A 27847-nucleotide genomic window follows, 5' to 3' on the forward strand; every position below is an offset into this window, starting at 1 on the left:
ATTTGTTCAGTTCCTCTTATGTACAATTTGCTGTGCTACTTAGAGAACACAGATTTTTAGTGATATAGTTTGGTTCTGTGTACCCACCCAAATTTCATGTCAAATTGAAAGCCCCAATGTTAAGGGAAGGACCTGGTGGGAGGTGATTGGATCATGGGGACAGATTTCCTCCTTTTTCTTCTCCTCACAGTGAGTGAATTCTCAAGAGATCTGATTGTTTAAAAGTGTGCAGCACTTCCCCTTGTGCTTTCTCTCTCTCTCCTGCTGCCACATGAGGACCTGCTTGCTTGCCCTTCACATTTCCTCCATGCTGGTAAGTTTCCTGAGGTCTCCCTAGCCATGATTCCTGTGCAGTCTATGAAACTCTGAGTCAACTAAACCTCTTTTCTTTATTAATTACCCAGTCTCAGGTAGTTCTTTATAGCTGTGTGAGAATAAATTGATATATTCAGAAAATCTAAAATTATTAATCTTCAGCTTTTAAAATATTATATTTTGCTTTAAAATTTTATATGTTATAAAGTATTTTATTGGTATATTTGGTAGACTTTCATGCCTGCATTGTTCAAACAAACCTATAGAATTCTTTAAGATAAAAATGTAATTATTTCATTGGTCCTATCAGCAATTATGACAGCTAATTGTTGATAAAAGTTGATAAATTTATTTCTATAAAGCAATTTAACATCAAGTTTAAAAAATGTTTGGATAATTAACAAGGTATATAATACATAAAAATACAACTGCAGTCTACATATAAAGGGCCAAATTATAGTTAGGAAAAGTTCATCTTAATTGTGTTTCCTTCATCTGCTAGGCCATTTTAAAAAATAAATTTTCAATGTTTTCCACAACAACATAGCATAGCTTAGAAACACATGACAAGTAGGCATATAGATTATATTTTCAAAATGTTTGCATCTTACAAAATCATATTTATATTGATATTTTTCCATTGACATTTTCCCACTGTGAGCATAGAGAGTTCAACTGTCATAGATAAAAGTAAAATGCATCTAAAAGACAAACCTGGTTGTTGTGGACAGTCAAAGCAAAAAGAAAAGAGCGGAGACAAACGAGAAGCAATTATTATTAAGTCAAAGGACACAATTTACTTGGTAAATACATAATCCTCCAAATATGACAGTGTTTATGATCAACACTGTCTCATTTTATGTCAATGCATATTAATATCATTAATTGCAAGATCTAGAATTTTTGTCACTTTAAACACCAGAAATTTAAGTATGCAATAATTAGCTACGTAGCCAATATTCTATTACTACTATGAAATCTTTTATCTTTTCCAAGTGAAATTCCTGTGAATATCAGATATATTTATTACCATCAATAACAAAATGAATTAAAAATCAATCTGTAATGAAGGTCAGTAAAGGTACAAAGGAATAAATTCCTCATCAATATGTCATTTCATTATCTTTCTATATTACTTTCTAGAAGAAAAACTTTTCTTATTAAAATGAGAAGAGTGAAAACACTTCATTAAGTTAGACTATACTTGTTTGCTCTATATATTCTTTAAACATGTTTGCCATATTCTACTTTGGAAACAATCTTATTTTTTGCTTGTTTTTAGTCAGAATTTTATTTTATTTTCCTTTTTTTCCCAATTATTATCATTATATATATTTTAATTAGAAAAATAAAACTGAAGCAATGCAGGGATGCTGTTAATTTCCTATACTTGGTATAATTTTGAAATCACATAACACATTGCCACCAGAATAGGTCTTCACACTTTATAATAAAAATATTAGTTTATTTGTTTTTGTCATTGTTTTCTTGCTTGTTGTTTTGTTGGTTGCTTTTCTTCCAAGTCTATATTGATCTATGCTGTAATACTATTTCCAGATAAAATGATATAAATACAATTTAAACAAAAGATGTGGACCAGGCACAGTGGTTCTCGCCTGTAATCCTAGCACTTTAGGAGGAGGAGGCGGGCAGATCACTTGAAGCCAGGAGTTCAAGACCAGCCTGGCCAACATGGTGAGATCCAAACTCTGTTAAAATAGAAAAATTAGCCAGGCGTGGTGGCGCACACGTGTAATCCCAGCTACTCAGGAGGCTGAGGCACCAGAATCACTTGATCCTGGGAGGTGGAAGTTGCAGTGAACTGTGATCATGCCACTACACGCCAGCCTGGGTGATAAGGCAAAACTGTCTTGAAAAAACAAAAAACAAAACAAAAGATGTGGATCAAGTACGAAGACCTTTTCTCACTCTTACATTTCCTGATTATAAAAATCACATATAGATGCCCATTTGAGAACACTGTAGATGATTCAAAACACAGATCAACTATCTAGGGCTTCAAAATAATATTAAAGAGCAGTTGTTCAGAATTAATCCAGTACATGATGAATTCATAGAGATAATGTTTCTAGCATGAAAAAAAGGGGAAAAGAATAATGTGCCCTTCAAATGCCAGGGTCTTTATTGATTACAAACTCTGAAGAAAGCCAAAATGGTGACTGGAACAGAAAACACTATTAATAAGAAAGGAACATTGGAAGCAGTACATTTAAATTTCTCTTCTTTGATTTTATGTAGTGTATAAAATTGCAATTTTATAATCTAATCGTTCCCATAAATGACTAATTTGGTCCCTCCATGTTTGTGTTTTTCCATGAAATAAACTTATTCTTAGCTGCTTTCTGAATTAACCCCAAAGGAGAAACAACTGATGGCTTGGTCATAGCAAAATAGTCCAAATAGTTCTTTTAGAGGTGCCCTAAAAGCTCAAGCTATGATGGAACATGAAAAATCATGTAATTTCATTCATCCTTTCCCTTGCTTATAATTGTCATTAAGATCTGACAAAATTTTTCTGCTCCTGGAGTTATGATACCATTTTGGTTAGATTGTTATGAACCAGGGTTGAATAACAGGTTTGGTCATGACTGGTTATGAAGACATACAAGCTTAGATAAATAGATGGTTTGAAAAAAAAAATCCCATTGAGTAATTCACATACATCGATATTAATCACAAGGCATGTCCAGAAACCAAGAGAAGCTTATAAAGAAAAATGAAGAGTTCAATTCAAGCACCATTAACTAGTGTCCCAAATTTCATTACACATGCACAGTTTTTGCAAAGAAATCAAAGAAATTTAAATAGGCAGCAAACGGGAGACATTTGAGTATTGGTAAGGGCAGCATTTCATATTTAGAGACATGAAATAGATCTCCTGGTAGTTCCTGAGTAAGAGGCAGGTGATTTTTAACAAGGGAATTTGGAAGACATACATTTGATACATGTACCTTGCATATAATAGGCACTTAAAAGACAGTATCGAATTAACAATTTGAAATCAGGTCATTGATTCAGCCATATGGTAATAAAGCCTTAAAATGTCACACACAAATGCACACAAACACACACACATACATATATACATACATATATATACACACATATATATTTCATAACTAACTTTACTTTTAGAAATATAGAGCTTATTTATTGATAAAGATTTCCAAATAATTAATTATGGCTTCAATATTTATTACACAATCAACTTATCAATTGCAGAAAGACTTTTTAAAACTTATAATTGGAGTTTTAAAAAGACTGTTCACATTCTATGAGAAAATGATGCCTAATTTTAATCTTTATCTTCATTTCTGCCTCTATTTAAATTGCTAAGTGGAACTTCTCTATAATACCTGTAACCTCTAGAACAAAATAAGACTTGTAAATATTTAAAACACATATAAAGAATTTCTTTTCTATTTAATTATTTTTGTGATGTGAATATGAAGACTTTAAGAATATGAGGCGTGGAAAACATTAATCCCTTGATTCATTTCAGGGAAAACACAGACAAGACTTAGAATTTTTATCATCTAAAACGTATGGCACCTGTCTACACTGAAATAATATTAAACCAAACAATTGTTGATGGAATAATCATGTCATTATAATTTATAATGAGGCGGTTAAGACTTTGTAACTTTTACTTCAAATCTATTGCATGTATCACATTTCATGAGGATATTCTCAACTTAAACTTTATCAAAATGTTAATATTCTGAATAAGAACTATGTAGATGTCAGTGTTTCAGCTTATTGTTAATGTCAATTATTATACAGTAGTCTACCCTTATCTTTTGCTTTGCTTTCTGCAGTTTCAGTTCTGCACCATCAATCACAGTTTCAGACTGCACAGTCAGTCATGTTCTGAAAATATTACAAACAATAAGATATTTTGAAAGAGAGGGAGAGACTATATTCACGTAACTTTTATTACAGTCAATTGTTATTACTGTTCTTTTTAATTATTAGTTACTGTTTTCAATTTCCAACTGTGCCTAATTTAGACATTACATTTTATCATATGTATCTATGTATGTATGTATAGGAAAAAACATAGCATACATAGGATTTGATATGAACAATGGTTTCAGGCATCCACTGGGGATCTTGGAATTTATCCTCCAAGGATAAGTGGGGATTACTAGAACCAAAATAAACATTAAGGCTCAATTATAGCAAGTATATTAAAACTTATGAATGGTAGATATGTTGGAAAGTATCTATTGTTCACTTTTCCTTCACTCCCGTCCCTTGCCATAGCTTCCCTATGGTTACAGTACATTTTCTGATTTCATTGAGTTTGGACTTATCCAAGAGACATGCTTTGTAACCAGTGGAATGTGGACAGATGTGCCAGAGCTAGTTTTTAATGTAGACTTTAAGAGACAGTTCATGGAGGGGCATGGTGGCTCACGCCTGTAATCGCAGCACTTTGGGGGGCCGAGGTGGGCGGTTCACGAGGTCAAGAGTTCGAGACCAGCCTGGCCAACATAGTGAAACCCCATCTCTACTTAAAAAAAAATACAAAAATTAGCCAGGCGTGGTGGCACACACCTGTAATCCCAGCTACTCAGGAGGCTGAGGCAGGAGAATTGCTTGAACCCAGGAGGCGGAGGTTGCAGTGAGCCAAGATCATGCCATTGCACTCCAGCCTGGGCAAAAAGAGCGAAACTCCGTCTCAAAAAAAAAAAAAAAAAAGTAGACAGTTCCTGATTCCAACTCACCCTCTTCTCCCCCATGAGAAAAGCCTTCCCTGAATAGCTGCTGGTGCCGGATTTAGGAGACAGGTATAACAGACCTGAATCTCACCTTTAGAAAAAGTCAAGTTATGTTGCTTTAGCTTAATCCAGACAAGCAAACCAGAACCACAGTTATTCCAAAGACCAGTGACCACTGAGATGTGCAGCTGTTTGTTATGCAACATTAGTGAAGCAAAACCTGACTAATGTAGTAATTAGTGTGTTTCTTTGGCTTTATAATGATATTTTTTATTCAATTTCTAGGTTATTATCACATTATGTATGTTTGCATTGAGCTATTTCTAATCTTTTGTGGAATCTGGCAAGGTTAAAAACAACAAGATTAAATCGTTTGTAAAAGCAAATTGTTTAAGATGTATTATAAAAAATTCTGTGGCTAAAGTATATGGTAAACATGTTTTCATTCTTAGTTATGAGGAGGATGTAATCACAAAAAAAGAACAAAATACTCTCCATACGCCCCATATATACTAATACTGATTAATGGTTCTGGCTTGCTTTGTCTTCATAGTATAATATAGGAATTATTTAACAGGTAAATACAAACAGGCTTCTTTATGTATAGTACCACGTTAACTGAAACTCATATGTATCAGAACTATGTTCTCACTTTTGCATGGTTCTGTGTAACTAAAATTAAATCAAAGCAAGGACATGGTTCCAATATGCTTGGGTTTCAGTTAACCAAGTACCATGCAAAATGTGGATGACTAGTACTGTTGTTAAAAGCTTGTTGTTTAGTAAAATATAACTTTGTAATGTTACTTTATTAGCATTTCAATATTGTTACTTTAGAAATCATAACAAATAAATAATGATTTATCTTGGTCTCTTTTTCCTGCTATATATTTGATGACTCACTCTTTCTTTCTTTCTTTCTCTCTGTCTCTGTCTCTCTCTCTTTCTTTCCTTTTTTTTTTTTTTTTTTTTTTTTTTGGTCTCACTTTGCTACCAGGCTGGAGTGCAGTGGTGCAATCTCGGCTCACTGCAACCTCCACCTCCTGGGTTCAAGCGATTCTCCTGCCTCAGCCTCCCAAGTAGCTGAGACAACAGGCATGAGCCACCACACCCAGCTAATTTTTGTATTTTTAATAGAGACGGTGTTTCACCATGCTGGCTAGGATGGTCTCGATCTCTTGACCTCGTGATCCGCCCACCTCGGCCTCCCAAAGTGCTGGAATTACAGGCGTGAGCCACTGTGACCGGCCAATGACTTTTATTTTCTTCAAGATTTCTTTAGTTACCTTCAATCTATGTAAAGGAAAATATTGATTGAATGAATCATAGTTGATTAAACTGAGTGGTGTTTGACTAAAATGAACACCACATTCATTCAAGGTTAACCTGAGGACTCCATAAATATTTGAAAAAATTGAAATCACACCTAGTTTTTGAGGACAAATCAATTCTAAGACAATAAAACCTACTTGTCTTTTTATAAATAGTGAAATGTAGGAAATCTGGTGATAAGCTTTTTGGTTTTAATTCCACGTGAATCTCTAAGGTAAAACTCCATACTGAATGTATTTATATTAAATTCTAACTCCTAAATACAGATGTTATTGAGTGAAATAAGTTGGAGTATAATTTTTTTCTATTTTCTATTTTTAAACAAATCTGTCACAGATCATTTTCTGAAAAGAACACAATTTTTTATGTGTTTCATGCTATCCCTCAATAGTTCTGTAACTGTCACCATAGTAACTGAGGACTTTCTGTTAAGCTTCTTTAATTGTTGTGACTTCAAGTGGCATCCATCATGGTTTTGCTGAATCACTCAGAACCAATGTTATCTATTAATAAATTATGTTCCACCAGTATTGGTAAAGTTACACCATTAAATAGGTAATGTTTGTTCTTTGAGAGGTTTCTTTTTATTTTTAAACTCTGAGCAAATAACCATAATAAAAATATTTTTCCAAAAGTCATTTAAATGAATGCTTTTCCTGACCTAAATAAAAACATGAATTGACTTTAATTCATCCTAATGTCTGAGTGTCTTTCTGCAGTAAAAGCAAAGTGGTTTGATTATTCCTCCTCCTCCTCCCTGCCGTTCTATTCCATTGCTGCAGGGGCCTGATAATTATAGAAATATCTATTTATAATCTAGAACCCCAAACTGTATAAATGTGGGTCTCTTATTTAATGTATTGGATGCTTAATATCTCCATATGTAACATGATGATCCCTGCTATAATCCACAGAACTATCACTAAAAATAAATGACATTATGATATAATCTATAAATCATTGTTCATTTGTATTATAATTACTCGCTATTTATTTAAGTATCCATATAAAAATTAGTGGGCATCTTTAAGCACAAATATAATTAATTCTATTATATTTTAGAGTACTATTTATTTGGGAGAAGTTATTTATAGACTTGCTTTTTCAAGCACTCGGTAGCCTACAAGAATGAAGGAAAGCAGGTGTCAATGCAGTTAAGCTGTAATTGCTTAGCAGATGGCTAGACATCCATTTCTAAAGTAAGTAGACAAAATTCTAAATAAATTAACCAACCTGGGAGATCAGCATCAAGCTGTCCATTAGCAATGGTCATGTTAATGCATGTCAAATTCATAACAACACTAAACCTTATAGTTTTTAAAGCACTATTCTCTAGTCACAACGTGCTTGACAAAGTTATTAACCATTTCAACAAAAGGTTGGTTTTGAGGACTCAAAAATTTAAATGACTATCCAATATAGAATCCAATTCTCTAAAATTGAAAGGGAGGGTTGCCCACCACATTAGTGTTCATACAAACTGTTACAAGGAAAAACTAGACCAGAACTGTGATAACAGAGAAGAATCAAGTCATTTTAATTGTTAGTATATTTGCAAGCAGGGTAATGTTGAAGCTAGATTAAGATTAGAAACTAGAAGTTATAAGAGCATCTGAAATGAATGGGAATGAACAGAAGCTACAGAAATCAGGTGCTCAGGAAAGGAGACCCAGGGTCAGTAACCAAAGCAAGGGATATAGGCATCAACAAAGCTGTACCAGGAGCTGAAAAAGACTAGTATTTTTTTAAAAAAGAAAAAAAAAAACTATGCCACCCCAGGATATCCATAAATCCATTTCCTGTCTATGGCGTGAACTGTTGTAAAAGTATGTATGTTGGACTTAGGACCATACGTGTTAGGGAACAGGGAGTTGATTTAGTAGTAGAATTTTATTTTAACTTTTATTTGCAAAAAATAAGTAGTCTGCAATAAAATATCTAGCTACCATTTATTGAGCACCAACTATACTAGATACTTTGCAGTCATTTGTTTTTATCCCTCTAATGAAGTCTACAAACTGGGCATAAATTTCCAAATGTATAAATCCCTGAGATTCAAAGAAATTTTGTAGTTTGTTCAAGTTTGAAAGGTCACCAAACTCTCAAGTGATAGAAAAAGAATTTAGAAGTGAAGTCCTACCTATTAGCAATTTCCCTCTTTGCCCAAGATTAGCAAACTCAACTGATATAAGAATGCTGGCTCCCAAGACTCTGCTCTTTACTCCTGTCCTATATACTCCCTGAAACTGTCTTAAAGGGGTATAACCTAAAATAGCACACTAGTTCTCACTTGCAGCTCAAAAACAGGGTTTTCACTTACGAGACTGAGATCTAAGATACTAGAATTCATTTCTAATACTTGAGGTCATATACCATTTCTCTATGCAGAAATATTTTCTCTTCATCTTCCTCTGGTATACTGATGTTAATGACCCTGTATGATATACTGAAACATTAATCAAGGGTATGCTTCTTGAAAGAAATAAAAGTTGAAAAATGGCTTTTGTTATCAGAGAAAACTTAATCATGAATTTGGAGAACTATCTACCCATAACATTAATTATTAATCCCAAACTCAATAAAGTAAAAGGCAGTCTCATTATTCTGGTATGTATTATCTAAGTCGTTATATTTATGATTCTGTGTAAAATTTTCCATACAATAAAATATTCACTAGTGAACTGACTATTTACAAAATTAATCCTTCCTCAAACCTCTCCTGACATGTCTATCCCTCTCCTCTGCACAAGGTGCTTAAAAATATAATTGTTACATTAACTGATGATTCTAAAAGGCTTCAGGGAAAATCAATAATATTCTTATATAGTCTTATGAAAATTACCCTCTTTGACATTATTATATACAATTGAAGTGACATGTCATATGTTTAGAGCTAGCATTCTATTTTTTACCTTTCAAACATTGCAATTATACCCTAAGTTTTGTAAAATGTAAGGTAAACAAATTATTTTCAGGTTGTCTCATTTTCCACCATTTAAACCTCTTCTCATTATTTCTTATGCAATTTTGGTCTCCACATTTACTAGATTCATACTTAGAGGGCTTTTATTAATACATATTATCTTTAAATATATGAGGCATTCTTGACTGAAATATATCAAAATAGAGAGGACCTGGCCTGGCACGGTGGCTGACGCCTGTAATCCCAGCACTTTGGGAAGCCAAGGTGGGCGGATCACCCGAGGTCAGGAGTTTGAAACATGGCAAAACCTGTCTCTACTAAAAATACAAAAATTAGCTGTGCACGGTGGTGGGTGCCTGTAATCCCAGCTACTCGGGAGGCTGAAGCAGGAGAATTGTTTGAACCTCGGAGGTGGAGGTTGTGGTGAGACGAGATTGCGCCATTGCACTCCAGCCTGGGTGACAGAGCGAGACTCTGTCTCAAACAAACAAACAAACAAACAAAAAAAAAAAAAAAAAAAGAGAGAGGACTTAAACAATCATGTAGTCCAGGCACTCATTTTAAATTTCCTCACAATTGATGGTTCAGGAACAGGGAACATGCTATCTCTGAAGGCCTAACTTACCCCATTTCTTCTGGGTTATGAACTATTCTGAACATTCAAGACTGTTCAAATGGTAGTCCTTGTAAGGAGTCAATCTACTAAGTGTTGACATATCTACTGCAACTCATTAAAATACTAGATTAAGCCAGGAGCGGTGGCTCACGCCTGTAATCCCAGCACTTTGGGAGGCCAAGACGGGCAGATCACTAGATCAAAAGATGGAGACCAGCATGGCCAACACGGTGAAACCCCATCTCTACTAAAAATACAAAAATTAGCTGGACATGGTGGCTTATGCCTGTAGTTTCAGCTACTTGGGAGGCTGAGGCAGGAGAATCGCTTGAACCCAGGAGGTGGAGGTTGCAGTGAGCCGAGATCGCGCCAGTGCACTCCAGCCTGGCGACAGAATGAGACTTCATCTCAAAAAACAAAACAAAGCAAAACAAAACAAAAAAAACCACTAGATTAAATATTCATTCTCTCAGCTCTTTATTCCATACATGCTTATTGAGGCCCTTTTAGAATCTGGTGCTATGCATAGCCCTGCAAATGCACCCATGAATAAGAGGAACAATCCCTGCTTTCATCAAATTTAAAAACCTATATGATAAGTACTGAACAAACAAGTATATGATAGAAAGGAATATTATGTACAGAGAGATAAAATGACTACTATACATTAAAATTGTGAGAGAAGTGCACTTATGATTTTCTTAAAGTGACTTATTCCGTTGCTTAATGAGATGACCTTCTGTGCATTATCTAAGTCAGATAACTAAAAACAGAAGTTAAGTTGCTCTGTTAAAGAAAATAAACAGGAATTCTGGCTGTGTTCATTATTATGTAACAGAATATCCTGTAAAGAGGTATTAAAAAATAGAGACGGCAGGGCCCAGTGGCTCACACCTGTAATCCCAGCACTTGGGGAGGCCGAGGCAGGTGGATCACCTGAGGTCAGGAGTTCGAGACTAGCCTGGCCAACATGGTGAAACCCCATCTCTACTAAAAATACAAAAATTAGCTGGGCATGGTGGCGGGTGCCTGTAATCCCCGCTACTCAGAAGGCTGAGGCAGGAGAATTGCTTGAACCTGTGGGGCAGATGTTGCAGTGAGCCGAGATCATGCCTTTGTACTCCAGCCTGAGCAACAGAGCGAGACTTTGTCTCTCTCTCTCTATAGAGAGAGAGAGACATTTAATATTATCTAACTAGCATAAAGTCCAGTAGCTAAAAGTTGGATAGGCTTTCTTTTCAGCTTATGGTTTACTTCAATAAATGTACTCTTCTAGTCTCAAGATGGGTGCTCTAGGTCTAACTGTATTGTCTTCATAGACAAAACCCAAATCATAAGGGAGAGAATGAGGCAAAAAAAACCAAAGCAGTTTTTATCTATGTATCAAGAGGAAAATATTTCTTGGAAGCCCTTGGCTGACTTCCTATTGTATCTCTTTGTCCATAACTCAGATACCCACCTGAAAACAAAAACCTAGAAAGTAGAAATGAGGTTTTCATGACTAGTGAAGTTTTAGACCAGACATGATTCATCACCTGTGGCAAGTGCATTGCTGATCCCAAAACAGAAGGCATCTATTTCAAGAAAGCTGAAAACTGTCTAGATGACCACTACAACTTGCCAGAATGTGTTTTCAAGTAGCAACTTTGAAGTGAGTATGAGGCATTCAAGGGGTGAATGTAGAAAAGTGAAGAAAGGTCCTGATAGAAAGAAGACTGAGGAAAATTATAATAAGAGAGCAGCAGTCCATGTCAGGACTTTAATAGAACTTAAGGACACTAATGTCAGGGAACCTATACATAAGAGGTTAAAAAATAGTCCAAATAGATCAAGAATTTAAGCAAAAGAGAATATTGGGAAAAGAGGCAACCATGAGGAAAAGAATTGATTATAATTATAATTTTCCCAGATTTAGGGGTGGGAGTGGGAACCACTGTACTTAACACAGTTCCTGGAATCAAAGCCCATGAATTTTTTATTTGAATATCAAGGAAAAGTGAAACAATAAAGGACCTCTGATTTGTGAACATCTGCAATTGTTGATTAGGTTCCATATTAATTGTTTCTGTGGTAAATAAAGTAAAAAAAAAAAATGGAGAATGTAGACCACGTAACAGAATCCTCTGAGTTGAAGAAGGGACTTTTCAAAACAAAAGATGAATAGAAGTTAGCCAGTATATATGTAGCCATTAGAAAAACAAAACAAAATAAGACAAAGAAAACAATAACAATGTCATGTCTTTTGCAGGAACGTGGATGGAGCTGGACACAATTACCCTTACCAAACTAAGAGAGGAACAGAAAACCATATATTGTATGTTGTTCCTTACAAGTGGGAGCTAAATGATAGGAACACATGGACACATAGAGGGGAACAACAAACACTGGGGCTTATCAGAGAGTGGAGGGTAGAAGAAAGGAGAGGATCAGGAAAAATCACTAATGAGTACTAGTCTTAATACCTGGGTGATGAAATAATCTGTATCACAAACCCCCATGACACATAGGTATATAGTATATGTTTATCTACATAACAAACCTGCACATGTACCCTAAACTTAAAATAAAAGTTAAATTAAGAAAAGAAGTTAGCCAGTATAGACAGTATAGACACGAAGAAGAGAATTCCACATAAACTAAACAACATATATTCAATCCCTGAGTTAAAAAAAAGGACTATGTATTGAGAACTGGAGGGCCAGTATGGGCAGAGAGAATAAAGGAACTGGTCTGAGATAGGTCAAAGGGAGAAGGCAAAGGAAGGTAGACCACTTAAGTCCTGGGGGACCTATTAACCATGTTTTTAAAATTTGGCTTTAATAGTAATGGTTTTGAGAAGATTTAATTTTTGAAATCTCTGAGTTGTGAACCTGGATTGCAGGAGGGACACGAATAAATGTGGAATGCCACTTTGTGGCTACTACGATCAGCTGGGAATTTGGCAAGGTGGTGACAATGCATCATAGAGAACCTGAAGGAGAGACTTGGTATCACTGCTCAGTCCTTTATTTCAGGAATACATAATTAGTGGATGGTAGGACCGTTTACCAAGATAGCTAACTCTTTAGGAGAAACAGGTCTTGCAAAATGTCCTTGTCAAACTACTTTTTCTTTTATTTTTAGTTGACACTTAATAATGTATATATCCACCTAAATGTGTATTTAAGCTGGTGAGATGGCTGGAGGGCAGGAAATTCACAATTAGCCATGTTGAGTTTGTGATGCTTATGAGACATCCAAAGACAGGAGATGAGTGGAATGTTGAACACAGTACTAAAAGTCTGGTTTGGAAATATAAATCTCTTAACATAGGCTTTTTAAATCTGCATGTTCAGCTATTCTGTTGGTGAACACCATCAGCTTGGCACTAGCACTCAGTAGATTGCATCTGGAATCTGCTATATCTTTCTCCAAGTCCTCCACTTCGTGTGTGTGTGTGTGTGTGTGTGTGTGTGTGTGGTCAAATGTATATCATATAAAATTTAGAATTTTCAAAATTGTTCAGTATGCAGTTTGGTGGCATTCAGTTCATTCACACTATTGTGCAGCCATCATTACCATCCATCACCAGAACTTTTTCATCTTCTCAAATTTAAACTCCACGCCTATTAAACAATAATTCCCTATTGCTCACCAATACACCCCACCCCTGGACACATCATTTTACTCTCTATCTCTATGAATTTGACTTTTCTAGGTACCTTCTGTAAGTGTAATAAAAATATCTGTCCTTTTGTGACTGGTTTATTTCATTTTGCAAAATGTTGAAACTGCCTTTGCAAAGATTACAACAGTGAGACAAGTCTAGCCTGGCTGACTCCATCTTGCTTCTAGCCTCACAGGCTGGCTATCCTCGCTCATTTCTGGGTGTAGGCCAAGTTAACCATAGGAGGAATTAGTTTATAGTTTAACTTCAAAGCAAGGTTGATAATTAATCCCTCCCTTAAACTGACACCCTCCTTGTTCCAGAACTGAAATCACCTTTGTAAGACTAATGAAAGACCAGAAGATTAGGATTATGGGAGGAGGAATGGTTAAAAGATAACTAGCATTGTTCCCAAGTTTGCTTTTCTATAATCCCTTACTACTTGGGAGTCATGTGGGCAGAGGTCATAAGATTTGTGACTTCCCCAGTTGCTCCTATAGATAACATCACTACTTTAGAACTTAAGATTGGTCTTTTGAGATGTTTTCCAGACTTTTGCATTCTGGCAACTGACAGACTCCGCTTGGACCCCGACTCATGACTCAACCAATTCTTTGGACTCCACCCAGAGGCTGAATCAGTACATGAAAACTGTTTCCAGAACCCCTATGATTTCATCCCCAACCAATCAGCAGCATCCATTCCCTAGCCTGCTGTCTGCCAAATTATCCATAAACACCCTAGCCTCTGAGTTCTTGGAGAGACTGATTTGAGCAATTACTCTTGTCTTACTTCTTGGCTAGTCCTACAATTAGTAAACTCCTTTTTACTGCAGCATCACTGTCTTAGTGAATTGGCTGTATCTGTGTAATGGGTAAGATGAACCCATTGGGTAAGTACAATGTCTTATGCCATTGTTGTAGCGTGTGCCAGTATTCACTTCTTTTTCAAGGCTGAATAATATCCCATTGTATTTATATACGATGATGGACATTTGGTTTGCTTCTACCTTTTGACTATTGTGAACGACACTGCTCTGAAAGCGGATGTAGAAATAATCTGTTCAAATCTTGCTTTCAATTATTTTGGGTATATAATCAGAAGCAGAATTGCTGGATCAAATGTTATTCTATGTTCAATTTTTTGAAAAACCACTATACTGTCTTCCATAGCAATCCCACCATGTTTCCAAACTTTTAAAAAGGGGGTTTCATGTATCATTCAATTCTTTGATACAATTCTCGACTGATTATGGACTGAAATTTTAATCTCACAGCTTACCAACAAACCCCCTTGAACATAAGGCAGTGCAGGGACCAGTACATAGTTCATTTTTACATACAACTTCCATGAGCTTTTAATTTTAAATACAGTAAAACCTATTAAACTTATTCCACAAATTTTATCATAAACATGGTCATTTGATTTTATGTGAATAGTTTACATTTGTTATCATTTTCTCAATTTAAATGACTTAGATGTAATATTTTACACTTGACAAATTTCTGCTTTCAGATTAACATATACATCCTAATGGGTGGTTTTAGTATGTTTTTTGAAAAATCTTGTTATTACTATGAGATAATAGTGCTGCGCATGAGAATTAGAATTGCTAGTTTACAACAGAATGCATACTAACATTTATGAATTTTAAATAACAACATTATTGATATCAAATGTTGCTATCTTAATGTTAAATTTTATTAAGATTTTTGTTGATATTTTAATTTGAGTAGGATCAAGGATTAATGTTTAATATCTATGAATTTAACATGCCCAGTTATATCTCTGATCCTTGAAATTGAAATAATGAGTTACTTTCATGCCAGCTACATATCTGATTTATGAAGTCTACACAACAGCTATTTTAACAAAAGCATTCTTAATGTCACAAAATGATCATAAATATACAAAATATGTAGAAAAGAAAATTGTGAATAAAGTTCCATGAAAATTTATAATTTAAATTTCTGTTAATCTACCTTTTATTCCCTTAATATCTTTTCAAGTTTTGTATCTGTCATTTAAAATCTAAAAAATTACTGATTATTAGTAAATACATTTGAGTGCCCCTGACCTTAAAACTTAGGTAATTTCTTCTGGCACTAGGAGTCATCCACTATGTTAATAGTAGAAAGATGGCGTAGTAGAACTAGAGTCAAACTTTCTTTTTAGGAATGCAAAATGGACCAAATTGCATGAATTGGTCTATCGACCCCACCAAGTTTCTGAACAGGATTAGTTAGAAAGCAGTGTGCTCAGCTGAGTGCAGTGGCTCACACCTGCAATCCCAGCACTTTGGGAGGCCAAGGCGGGTGGATCATGAGGTCAGGAAATCGAGACCATCCTGGCTAACATGGTGAAACTCAATCTCTACTTAAAAAAAAAAAAAAAAGAAAAGAAAAGAAAGCAGTGTGCTATAATACCTGGCAATGAATATAGTTTGCTTTTTACTTCCATTTTTCTCTCAGTTCACTCTCCATGGTGCACTGAGTAGTTACAGAATACTCTCCCAGGCTTCTAGGTCATCAAAAGACATTTAGAGCTTGTTCAGCTTTGTTAAGAAAATAAAAACTACAAAACATGTATTGTTCTGCTGTATCATCCCCAGTCCTATCATGATGCAACTGGGTGAAATAAATCAGGTTCAGTTTTTTTCTGGGAGTATTAGATAGCTTCTAATAATTTCTTTTCTCCTCCAGGTCAGCTATAGGTATGAATGAACATGTGATCAATAATCAGGATAATACCACAATAGATATAACAAGTCATTTCTTATTTATTTCTAAAATAAGGAGAATAATTTTTCTTTGTGGCACATTAATCTTATAACTATAACACCTAATCAAGTATTCAGTTTTAAATTTAAATGGTAGCCATTTATCATACAAAAAATTTTAAACTGCCAAGTAATTAATGATGTGAAATATATGGAAACTATATTAAATTTAAATAATAAAATTGCTGTCTCTAATATCAGCAAGCTGCTTCCCATTATATTTTTCTGACATCATAATTTTTTGAAAGTAAATTCTAACTCATTTTAAAAATGCTTTCTACTTTGTTTCTTATTCCAATTAAATGGTAAAGCATGTGGACACCGTTCAATATAATGCAATAATTTTTGTCTTTGTTTTTTAGATAAAGAGCATATTTCTCTTGAAATTTGTGAATTTCAAAGGGAAAAATAGAAAATAAAAAGATTATGCCTCTAGCATTACTACATTATCCCATTCAGAGTGGATGATCATCAAGTCCATGGAATTAATTTCATAATTATTTATAATATAATAGAAATAGTACGCAGGACAAAGGAGTATAAACATACATTGTAGTGCTTATTATTTGTCTCATATTGACTCATGGGATTCACATACTTAACTTAGTCCTTGACATTATTTAGTTAATCCGTTTATTATTATAAAACATACCAAAATATGATGTGTTACTGAGAGAAAAATTGTGTACATTTGTATCTAGAATGTGACATATTTTAGTTTAGGAGACACTAGAGTTTATAGCTTGATATTAACATAATAGAACAGCTTCTAAATCACAAAAATATTTAAAAATAGAAAATTATTATAAATATACTAATATTTAATTCTTATTGCTCATTTTATTAAATGTCTTGAAATTATACAATACAAATAATGTTCAAATAGTAACTTAGAATGTAAAAGTAAGAGATTACAGGGCTGCAGAAAATATTTATTTTAATGTTCCATTTTAAAGAGGATATAATTAAAGAATGATTTAGACATTTAGATTATAAAAGAGTTGACTATTTTAATTTGTATATTTTATTTATATTATCTCCACTACATGGCATAGCTGTTTGTTTGAAATCTAAGATGACAAATCCTTGACATTTTAGAACTTTGCTAATTTCTTGACATCCCACATAAAAAAGAATCACAATTTAATTCAATTTAGTAAAGTGTAATGAACTACTTGACACTCCGAGCAGTTTCATATGAACAATTTTACACAGAGAAGTGCCACATAACATTTTATAGGATATGTAGAAATTTGCCACCACCCTAATTTATCAGAATCTCAAAAGTGCAACATTCACTGTATAAAAAAAAAAAAAATTGAACATTCTAATATAGAGTAAAGACAGAAAGAAAATACAAAAACTCTTTCCACAGAATAGGAAAAATATCATCCCCAGGGTGAAATTATAATTAATATAGAATAACTTAAACACATAGAATATATCCTAAAAAATAATTGATAAAAAATGTAGCATCTTACACAATACTTTTTATACCTTAGTTTTGATACATAAAAAATAAACATTACCTGAAAGCTGTACAAACTTACTGTCATTAACCAATTTATGTTATATCTAAACTGTCATTAACTAAATGTAACACATAAACAAATGTGTTTGTAAACAAAAAATATTTTAACTATGATGATAATACAAATAATAAAATGCAGTTGACCTGGTTATGAACAGATTCTCTGGATTGGAAAAGATTTTAAAGATCATTTGATCCTATTACTTCTATAATGCTTGAATTCATTGACACTAGTACTACAAGATAGTTACATAAAATTGTCAGTCATGGGCCAGATGCAGTGGCTCATGCCTGTAATCCCAGCACCTTACTACAAGATAGTTACATAAAATTGTCAGTCATGGGCCAGATGCAGTGGCTCATATCTGTAATCCCAGCACTTCGGAAGGCCGAGGTGGGTGGATCACAAGGTCAGGAGTTCAAGACGAGCCTCGCCAATATGGTGAAACCCCGTCTCTACTAAAAAATATATAAAAATTAGCCGGGTGTGACGGCGTGTGCCTGTAATCCCAGCTAACTTGGGAGGCTGAGGCGGGAGAATTGCTTGAACCCAGCAAGCGGAGGTGGCAGTGAGCCAAGATCGCCCCACTGCACTCCAGCCTGGGTGACGAAGCAAGAATCCATCTTAATAATAATAATGATGATGATATATTTTGGTATACGGTATTATAATATCTAAACATGCATGTGACATTTTTAAAATGGATATATTAGTTGGGGAAAACACCTGGTTATATTTTTCATCTTATACTAGTTCTCTAAGCTCATATGTGCCTCTTTATTCCTGACAAAATGTGTAATTTTAGCTTTACTGACATGAGTTTAAAGAAAGTTACTTTCCAAAGAAATGTAATAATCAAAAAGAAAGAAACAAAAAAAAAGTCTTAAGAAATAGCTATTAAAATGAATAATGACACTAAGTAGAACAAAACATGAAAAAAAGTTTTCCTCCTGGCTCTTTTGAGAGAAAAACATACACATAAATGAAGAGGTACCGATTGTGATAATCAACAGTGAAGAATTTTGTTACTTATATTCTTCTTTTATATTATGTTGATCTACAAATGGGAATCATCTTAAGCATTATTGGCTTATAATGACATTCATATTTTTTAGATTATAAAAATCTACAAAAAAAACTTCATATGAAATAAAAAGAATGATTTCACAGTGTGTCAGATTCTAAATTCAATAACTAAAGTAATTTAAAAGAAAGTACAGTCCCGGCATGGTGGCTCATGCCTGTAATCCCAGCACTTTGGGAGACTGAGGCAGGCAGATTTCAAGGTCAGGAATTCAAGACCAGCCTGACTAACCTGGTGAAACCTCGTCTCCACTAAAAATACAAAAATTAGCCGAGTGTGGTGGCACATGCCTATAATCCCAGCTACTCAGGAGGCTGACGCAGGAGAATTGTTTGAACCCGGGAGGTGGCGGTTGCAGTGAGCCGAGACTGCGCCACTGCACTCCAGCCTGGGTGACACAGCAAGACTCCATCTCCAAAAAAAATTTTTTTTAAAAAGAAAGAAAGTACAATTTATTCTTTTCTTAAACTGTTACCTTGGACAAGTTACTTAACCTCCATGTGCCTTTGTTGTCTGACCTGTAGCTTGTAGATAATAATAACATATAATCTTGTTGGGAAGATTAAACGAATAAATGTTTGCAAAGCTTAGATTACAGCATGGCACCTAATATTAACAACATTTAAGTGCTACTGAATAAACAAATCCATTATTTTAAAGAATAGATTTAAACAATAGATTACAACATGAATTGATAAATTCAACACATAATTATGCTTACAATGTAAAATTTCATCCGACGCACCCAAGATTTAAAAAAGAAAATGATAGAAACATCTGTCCTCAAAAAATACCTGTCTTTAATATCTGGTGAGAGAGAGTGAAGAATATAGGCAATTGTAATTCTGTCTAATAGGTACTATAATAGAAGTCTTCAAATGTTACAGAAACACACAGGAATCAATCTGTCTACAAGTACTTTGATTTTTCCATCAATCAGGGGAACTCTTTAACTCAAATAATTAAAAATATTAATAAATGTTTATTTTAGATGCCCCTATAAAGCAAAGAAGTAAGGTATGCTACTTCACATTTTACAACAGGCATTGCCAGACTTTTGCTCATTAGAATTTCAGTGTGTTGCTAATGTTTGTTTCACAGTTAAGAGAATTAGCATGCAGCAAAACATGGCACTTTTCCAGGGCTGGCAATCAGGTTTCTAGACTTCAAGTTTTCAGATCTTTCTTTTCAATACTGATGACAAAATTACTGTTTGAATTCCCTGTGATATTTTCAATATTAATTATTCAAATGTTAAATATGTTAATATTAAAATATTAACAGTAAATATCAAATCTAATTTTTAAAAATTCGATAATGTTGGACAGCTTTCATGGTTGGTTCTACCTTCTAAATAAAAGAAAATGTGTTCTACCTCAAAAGTAAACAAAAATTAACCAATTCTCAGGTATTTTTTGAGTACCTACTAGTTATTGCTATTCTAAACAAAATAGAAGATAAAAAAAAAAACAGGAAACATTTGTTGTAAAAGGATGTAATCTAACAGATGAAAAAAAAAGATAATACTTTCTTCTAAAAATGAGCAAATAATCACATATTGTGAATAGGCAAATTTGAGGAAATATCTAAAAGCACAAATGCCATAGAACATTATGTATTCTTATAGGTCCAATCCCTTATTCTTATGCCCAACTTCCTCACAAAAGAGATATTAAATCTGTTAATTTTTATTGTGTTTCTTCTTGGTGCCCAGCATTATTCTACCTGCTCTACTTTGAAAATTGAATACTTTTAAAATGACCTTACAAAACAGGTGCTATTGTCTTTATTACATATATAAGAATACTTGATTTCAATAACAGTAGTACCTGCTCCTTGCTCCATGTCATCTAACTGCCAAATAGAGATGAGATGTTTTAGATTTCAAAGTTTTTGCTTTTTCTGCTAGTCAATCTCCCCTGGAAGGGGAAAAGTAGAAAATCAATATTGGGTTATATAGCATTTACTTATAGTATTACTAGAAGACTTATGCTAAAACCTAAATTATAGAACATATTCAAATAAAATATCTTATGTATTTGTAAATTGATTTTTTTCCATGGGATGAGGTTAGCAGGGGGAATTGAAAGCTGGCAACACACCTTTTCTGCATATGTAAGAGCTACTTTCACAACAATGGTGATGCACCTGCAATCTTTTTCAGTGATCTGACGAATCTGTATTTACAGTACACTATAAAGAGTACAATGATAACTGTACTGCACTGGTGAGCTGAAACACTTCAGTCATATTATCAGGTTGTCCTAACTTATCTGAAAAATAGCATTTGTGTGCTCAATGTACAAAGGATTGTCAAACTAGATGCAAACATTACAATAGGATTTCTTGCCTTGACAGGGTAACTGCACAAGGGACCAAATATTATGACTCACTAAGGAGCAATAAACAGCAGAGAGATAAAATAACAACACTGTCAATCAAGGGCAGCAGTTTCTCTGGGAATTTTTAAACATTTTTATTTTTCGTATTAAAATCCACTGGTTCTTGACGTTTGAAACCCTTCTTTAGTTGTTGTTTTTTTATAAACCAGTAAATAATGAGCTCATATCTTTCCAAAAGGTTGAATAGAGATCATAAAAAAATACAGAAGGTTGATGGCAATCAGTCCTTTCACAAGGTACCAGTGATATAGCATAGTTGACAAAACATCTAGTTGGCTGCCTTTCCACCAAGGCCCGGCAGTCAGAAAGGTAAATGCCCCCACCAACCCTCTAAGCTCTCTCCACCACTACCAGTGATAGACTGTTCCTCTGCAGCCCATGGGTTGTGGGTTATGTGGTCTTCCAGAGGGGAGGACCTAGGGCCATTTGAGCAGCGAATTCTGTACAGAGTGAGTGGTGAAGGCATAGTCTCCTAGTGGGTGGGAGCCCTTGGCCTTCTGGAAAGACATCTTATGGAAGGGGGAGCAGCTGGAGAAGGGATGTGACACAGTTCTCTCACATGCAGGGCCCAAGGCAAGAATCCCGAGTGCCCAGATCTAATGGCAATGGTGCAAAGGGATAAATCCAGGTTATGTGAGCCCTGAAGTTTATAAAATCTGGAGGGATCTCAAAACACACACATACACACACACACACACACACACACAAACACACACACACACACACAGGAGAAAAGAAGGAAAAATTTCCAGGATCGCTTCTAGGGCTTTATATGGGGCCCAGTGTAAAGCTGACCCCTGAAGATTAAGCTTCCTCAGTGGTACAGCTAGTGTATTCCTGCTACCAGAGTGAAAGGTTGGGGGAGTGGTACTCGGTCAGAGGAGATTTAACTGGCTTTAGGGGCTAGTAAATGGGCCCACAAGTGATCTTTTCAAAGGTCTCCTTCTGGGCCAGTATTCTGTAGTTCCCTAGTCATGGTTGCAAGAGAGTCCTTTATCCCTCTTTATGGGGTATCCTCATCCTTCAGATAATTCACAAAAATACTACAGCCTCTCTGACTAACTCTAGAGTCCTAGATGGTGCTGCTTTCACAGCTGGCCATTTTTCACCCTCTAGGTTTTCTGGGCAGTCTAAATTTCTCAGGCATGAATCCACATGTGTCCCTTGTGCTTCCAACTGCAGAGAACACATCTGAAGCACTGAATGATTCTTCTGAAAATCCACTGTAGATTTGAGGTTAGAAAGTTTCTCCTCCCAACCTTAACTTCCTCCAAAATCTGTGTAAGAGACCCATATTTAGGCAACAGCTTTCACCATGGAAATCTTATCTCCTCACTGTTTTCCTCAGATAGTTGTTTCCACCCTTGAATTGACTGAAATCATGAAACACTATCCATTTCTTTTGAATGCCTGCATGAGGAAGAAGGCTGTTTCCTAATCATAGTATTATCCTGATATTTATGCTATCCATACCTCAGTATCGAATTTTTTAAATGGAAGAATTTGAAGGCACCAAGTGATGGAGGGTAAATGAAGGAAAATTGTTAGTAAAGAATCATAAGAATTTACATAAGAACCTAGGTGGAACTTACTTATATTGTGGATAGTTTCAGTAAGAATCAATGACAATGATTCAGAAAGGAATTTTATGCAAAGTGCATTTATGTGTGTGCATGTTACACTTATAGTTCAATTGATATAATACTCAACATAAATTAAAAGAATATCATGACTCTCCATTCATTAAACTATTACTAAATCAAGATAACATGTTAGGATTTTCACAATATTATATATTTATCATAATTACAATTAGTAATGAAGATAATTTCTCATTTTCATTCTTACTGCAAATACTTAGCAATGTATTGTAAGTTATTAGTTTAATAACTGTATTTAACTTGCCACGGCTCATAAATATATATTGACACAGTTCTCTTTTCACATTTCCCCATCCCCAATGCCAGCACCCTAGTCCAAGCTACTATCAGCAATCACCTAAATGATCTCACTGTAGCCACTCAATCTGTCCTCCATTTAGTAATGTACTGATAACTATTTAACTAGCTCTCCTGGAGAGGAGGAAAGTCCTCATTTGTAGAATTCCCAATGCTATGATGTAACTACACCCACCATGGCTGATTTCAAACTTTCAGTGTGAAGTCACTGAATCTAGAGCTGGGGAGATCTGCTATCAAATTGGCTCTCCTAAGCCAGCTCCATTTCACCACTACCCCAACCATACCTAATTCATTCTCTATAACAAACAAACAAAGTTTTCTTTCTTTTTTTTTTTTTTTTTTTTTGAGAGGGAGTCTGGCTCTGTCGCCCAGGCTGGAGTGCAGTGGCCAGATCTCAGCTCACTGCAAGCTCCACCTCCCGGGTTTACGCCATTCTCCTGCCTCAGCCTCCCGAGTAGCTGGGACTACAGGCGCCCGCCACCTCGCCCGGCTAGTTGTTTTTTTTTTTTTTTTTTTTGTGTTTTTTAGTAGAGATGGGGTTTCACCTTGTTAGCCAGGATGGTCTTGATCTCCTGACCTCGTGATCCGCCCGTCTCAGCCTCCCAAAGTGCTGGGATTACAGGCTTGAGCCACCGTGCCCGGCCCAAACAAAGTTTTCAAAAGGCAAATCTGACCATGTTGCTTGGCCCTGCTAACATAATTTGGCTTCCTTTTCCTCCCACAAGCCTTCCTTCAATTTCTCCACACTCCCACACATCACAGAATACTTTAAGAAGCTGTTTTGTTTTTTCAGTTAGTTAACTAATATTCTGTAGACGTTAGCTCAAGAGTCACTTCCTCAGGGACATTTTACCTGACCTCCTTGGCTATGTTACAACCTCTTACCAGCCCTTATAATGAGATTATAATGAGATACACCTCTACATTATAGCCACAGCTACACTTTTGCTTTTTTCTTTTCTTTTCTTTTCTTTTCTTTTCTTTTTTTCGGAGACAGAGTCTTGCTGTGTCACCAGGCTGGAATGCAATGACGTAATCTCGGCTCACTGCAACCTTCACCTCCCAGGTTCAAGTGATTCTCTTTCCTCAGCCTCTCGAGTAGCTGGGACTATAGGCATGCACCTCCACACCCAGCTAATTTTGTATTTTTAGTAGAGAAGGGATTTCACCTGCTTTTCAACACAAAATCTCTATCACTATGCACAGTGCCAAGAACAAAGCAGACACTCAAGAATTACCTATTTTTGATAAATTAACAAATACATATCTGCCTAAAAGCATAAATAAATATGTTCCCCTGAAGATTGTCAAGGAAAATTGGAGATCAGCTTGTAATATTATTCTTTGATGTCTCTTCAATATAACTACAGAGTTTGTGTAACAACTTTAGGAGACTAAAGCGGTGACCTTAGAGAGAGTACTTAACTGTTCCAAATCTAACATGTACTATTCATTCAGATAAATAAACAAAAAGAGCTGACAAAACTTTAAACCTGTGTTAAGTACCCTCTAAGAATAAAATAGGTTAGTGTTAGCAATTATTTAAAAATAAGACTTTTGTACTAAATGATAACATCTGTGACTTTTCAGAAGGAGCTTCTTGAACCTACTTCATGACAAGAAATTGAAGCATTACAAAGAGGTCTTGAAACTTGGAGTAAATGACAATACGTTTAAGTAACGCTTCATCTACGCAAGAGTCAACAATGAATCAAATCTATTCCTAAGGTTAGATTTATTTATATAAAATAATATAAAAACGTGGACATGGACAAAGAATAGATTAATTTTTATTTTACCTCTGCATTTCTAACTTTACAATGGGCATAAAAATCCCTTCATTTCAGACGTTGACGTATGGTATGTACAGAATATCTGCATTTCAACAAGCATATTTCTCACAAAGTATTAATACAAAATATAATCCAAAGCCAATCATGGTTATTCTTTCATTCTCTTCAGAGTTTGAGCTCTATGTACATTTCATGAAATGCTCATTTACATAGAACCGACTTGAGAAAAGTAGAGTTTTGAGGAACATGCTGAGTGTAGCTGGATATTTGGGCATACTTTTAATAGTAGGATTTTTATGAATTTATAATTCCCCTCTGTGTGTCCATGTGTGCCCATTATTGAGCTCCCAATTATAAGTATGGATATGTGATATTTGATTTTCTAAGTTATTTCACTTAGGATAATGACCTCTAGCTCCATCCATGTTGCTGAAAAGACATGATTTCAGTCTTTTTTTATGGTGTATATATATATCACATTTTCTTTATCCAACCATCTGTTGAGGGGCACTTAGGTTGATTCTATGACTTGACTATTGTGAACAGTCACTCTCAAAGCTTTGACCCCAGCATTCTATGCTTCTGATTAAATATTTGAAAATTGTACATTCTTTTTGGATTACATAGAATATTCTATTTTTTAGCAAGTTTTTCTTTTCCATATGAGTTACATATCAAACTAAACTCAGAAGTGAAGTAAAATCCCCATCTTTGTTTCCTGAATTAAGATGAATTTTAGATATTGCAACAAGTGGAACGCTCTGGTCCTCTCCTACTGTAAGGCGCAATATAGCTTTCCTTCTTAAAGATTTAGATAGTTTCTCCCTATCACTTGCTATGCTGAAAAGTTTATACTTCATTCCTAGTAGGAGTTCCTAATTCTTATTTCTCCTTATCAAATGTCTAAAAACTAATAAATACATGAGAATATTTAATAACAAATTGTCAAAACTAAAATATTTATCATCAGAATATAACTAAACATTGGTTAGATAATACAAATATCTCAGTCATAAAATGTTTTTTACTTTCTAAAGTGATGTAATTATGTATTACATATTCTTTCTTATGTACAGTCTTACATATTCTGAGATGACTATTTCAGTTATTCTTAGCAACAAATTTACTGGGTTCTGAATTAGATGACTCTATGAATCCTATATTTTAAAGAGTCAATGATTTATGAATTTATATGTGAAGACCGTAAAATTCAAGGGGAAAATTTACTTAAAGAAGTAATTCCATCCTAAATTAAAAAGAAATATTTATTATCCAAAGACAATATCTCAACTTCCAGCATTAGTTTTATATTGGTGGGTGATTATTTTATGACTACTATTTTTTTTCTTTTTTTTTTTTTTTTTGAGATGGAGTTTCACTCTTGTCACCCAGACCGGAGTGCAATGACACAATCTCAGCTCACTGCAACCTCTGCCTCCCAGGTTCAACTGATTCTCCTGCCTCAGCCTCCCAAGTAGTTGGGATTCCAGGTGCCTGCCACCATGCCTGGCTAGTTTTTTTGTATTTTTCATAGAGACAGGGTTTCACCATGTTGGTCAGGCTGGTCTCGAACTCCTGACCTCAAGTGATCTGCCCGCTTTGGCCTCCCAAAGTGCTGGGATTAAAGGTGTGAGTCAACGTGCCCAGCCCTATCTAGTATTTTTTTTCTTATGGGAAATCCAAAATACACAAAACTGATATCATAAACGGCTTTAGTAACTCCATTTATAAACAGTTGATGTGGCTATTTGACAATTATGTTTGTTGCAAAAAAATTACACAATTTATATGTTCTTGCCTCTCTATTATGTTTTAGGCATTGCATTATGAGGTAAAGTATCTCCCACATTAAAAAGAAACAAACAAACTAAGGTTAAGAAGGTTTATTTATTATTTATTTTAGAGACAGAGTCTTGCTTTGTCACCCAAGCTGGAGTAAGGCAGTGACATGGTCATAGCTCTTGGCAGCCTAAAAGTCCTGGGCTCAAATGATCCTTCCCCCTCAGCCTCGTGAGTATCTGTGACTATAGGTGCAAGCCACAGTGCCCAGGGGTTAAGAAAATTGGGGGAGTTGGGGGAAGAATCTGCCCAAGGCCTGGATTCCTAACCACTGAGTTATACAGCCTCTCAATAGCACAGCCAGAACAAATAACATAAAATAAAATTAAGTAGGTAAAAAATCATTTAAAATAAGAAATAAAGATACATACATTATATTTTAGTATTTAAATGTTTATGATTTAAATATAATAAAGAATTCTGACTTTTAAAATTAATGGTGATAATATTACCTATATTGAACATCCATTATTTTGACACCTCATCTATCTCTGCCTTCTTTTATCAATATTACCAATATGTCAATTGTGGAATCACTTTTCCCCTCCACATTTCATTCTGTGTTCCAGGGCTTGTCATGCAACAACAAATTATCTAGTCAATCACCACTAAATACTTTTGGATATAGTGATTGTTTCAGAATTGCCATGTCAAACAAGCCAAGCTAGTCAAAGCCAATCCAATGACACTCAAATCTGGGTTATTTTTGCTTTGATTAAAAGGAATGAGAAATTACCTCCTTCCACTGGATTTGTGGAGAAAATGAAAATCAATCCTGGTTCCTGCTGAAGGCAGCAATATCACCACTAGAGGATCCTCCCAGAAAATGAAAACCCCAGACAGAAGAGTCAAGCAAAAAGATGTAGAGAGAATGACCCTT

The 27847-nt window shown here is 34.9% G+C and overlaps 1 protein-coding gene and 1 long non-coding RNA gene across 29 annotated transcripts in view; one reads left to right on the forward strand and one right to left on the reverse strand.

The window, feature by feature from the left end:
* The window catches only part of LOC105479621 (coiled-coil serine rich protein 1), a 1449255-nt gene that overhangs the window by 1103420 nt on the left and 317988 nt on the right, over positions 1 to 27847 (reverse strand). The window lies entirely within an intron of this gene.
* On the forward strand, positions 89 to 27827 carry LOC105479620 (uncharacterized). 2 transcript variants are annotated; one of them, XR_985997.3, is made up of 6 exons: positions 89 to 313; positions 11383 to 11582; positions 12180 to 12245; positions 24926 to 25063; positions 27032 to 27138; positions 27690 to 27827. It is a non-coding gene; the product is annotated as an uncharacterized lncRNA (long non-coding RNA). The 2 variants fall into 2 exon arrangements; XR_011620449.1 differs by lacking the exon at positions 27032 to 27138.

Source organism: Macaca nemestrina, chromosome 3 (genome assembly GCF_043159975.1).
Source record: "Macaca nemestrina isolate mMacNem1 chromosome 3, mMacNem.hap1, whole genome shotgun sequence".
In the NCBI taxonomy this organism is placed as follows: domain Eukaryota; kingdom Metazoa; phylum Chordata; class Mammalia; order Primates; family Cercopithecidae; genus Macaca; species Macaca nemestrina.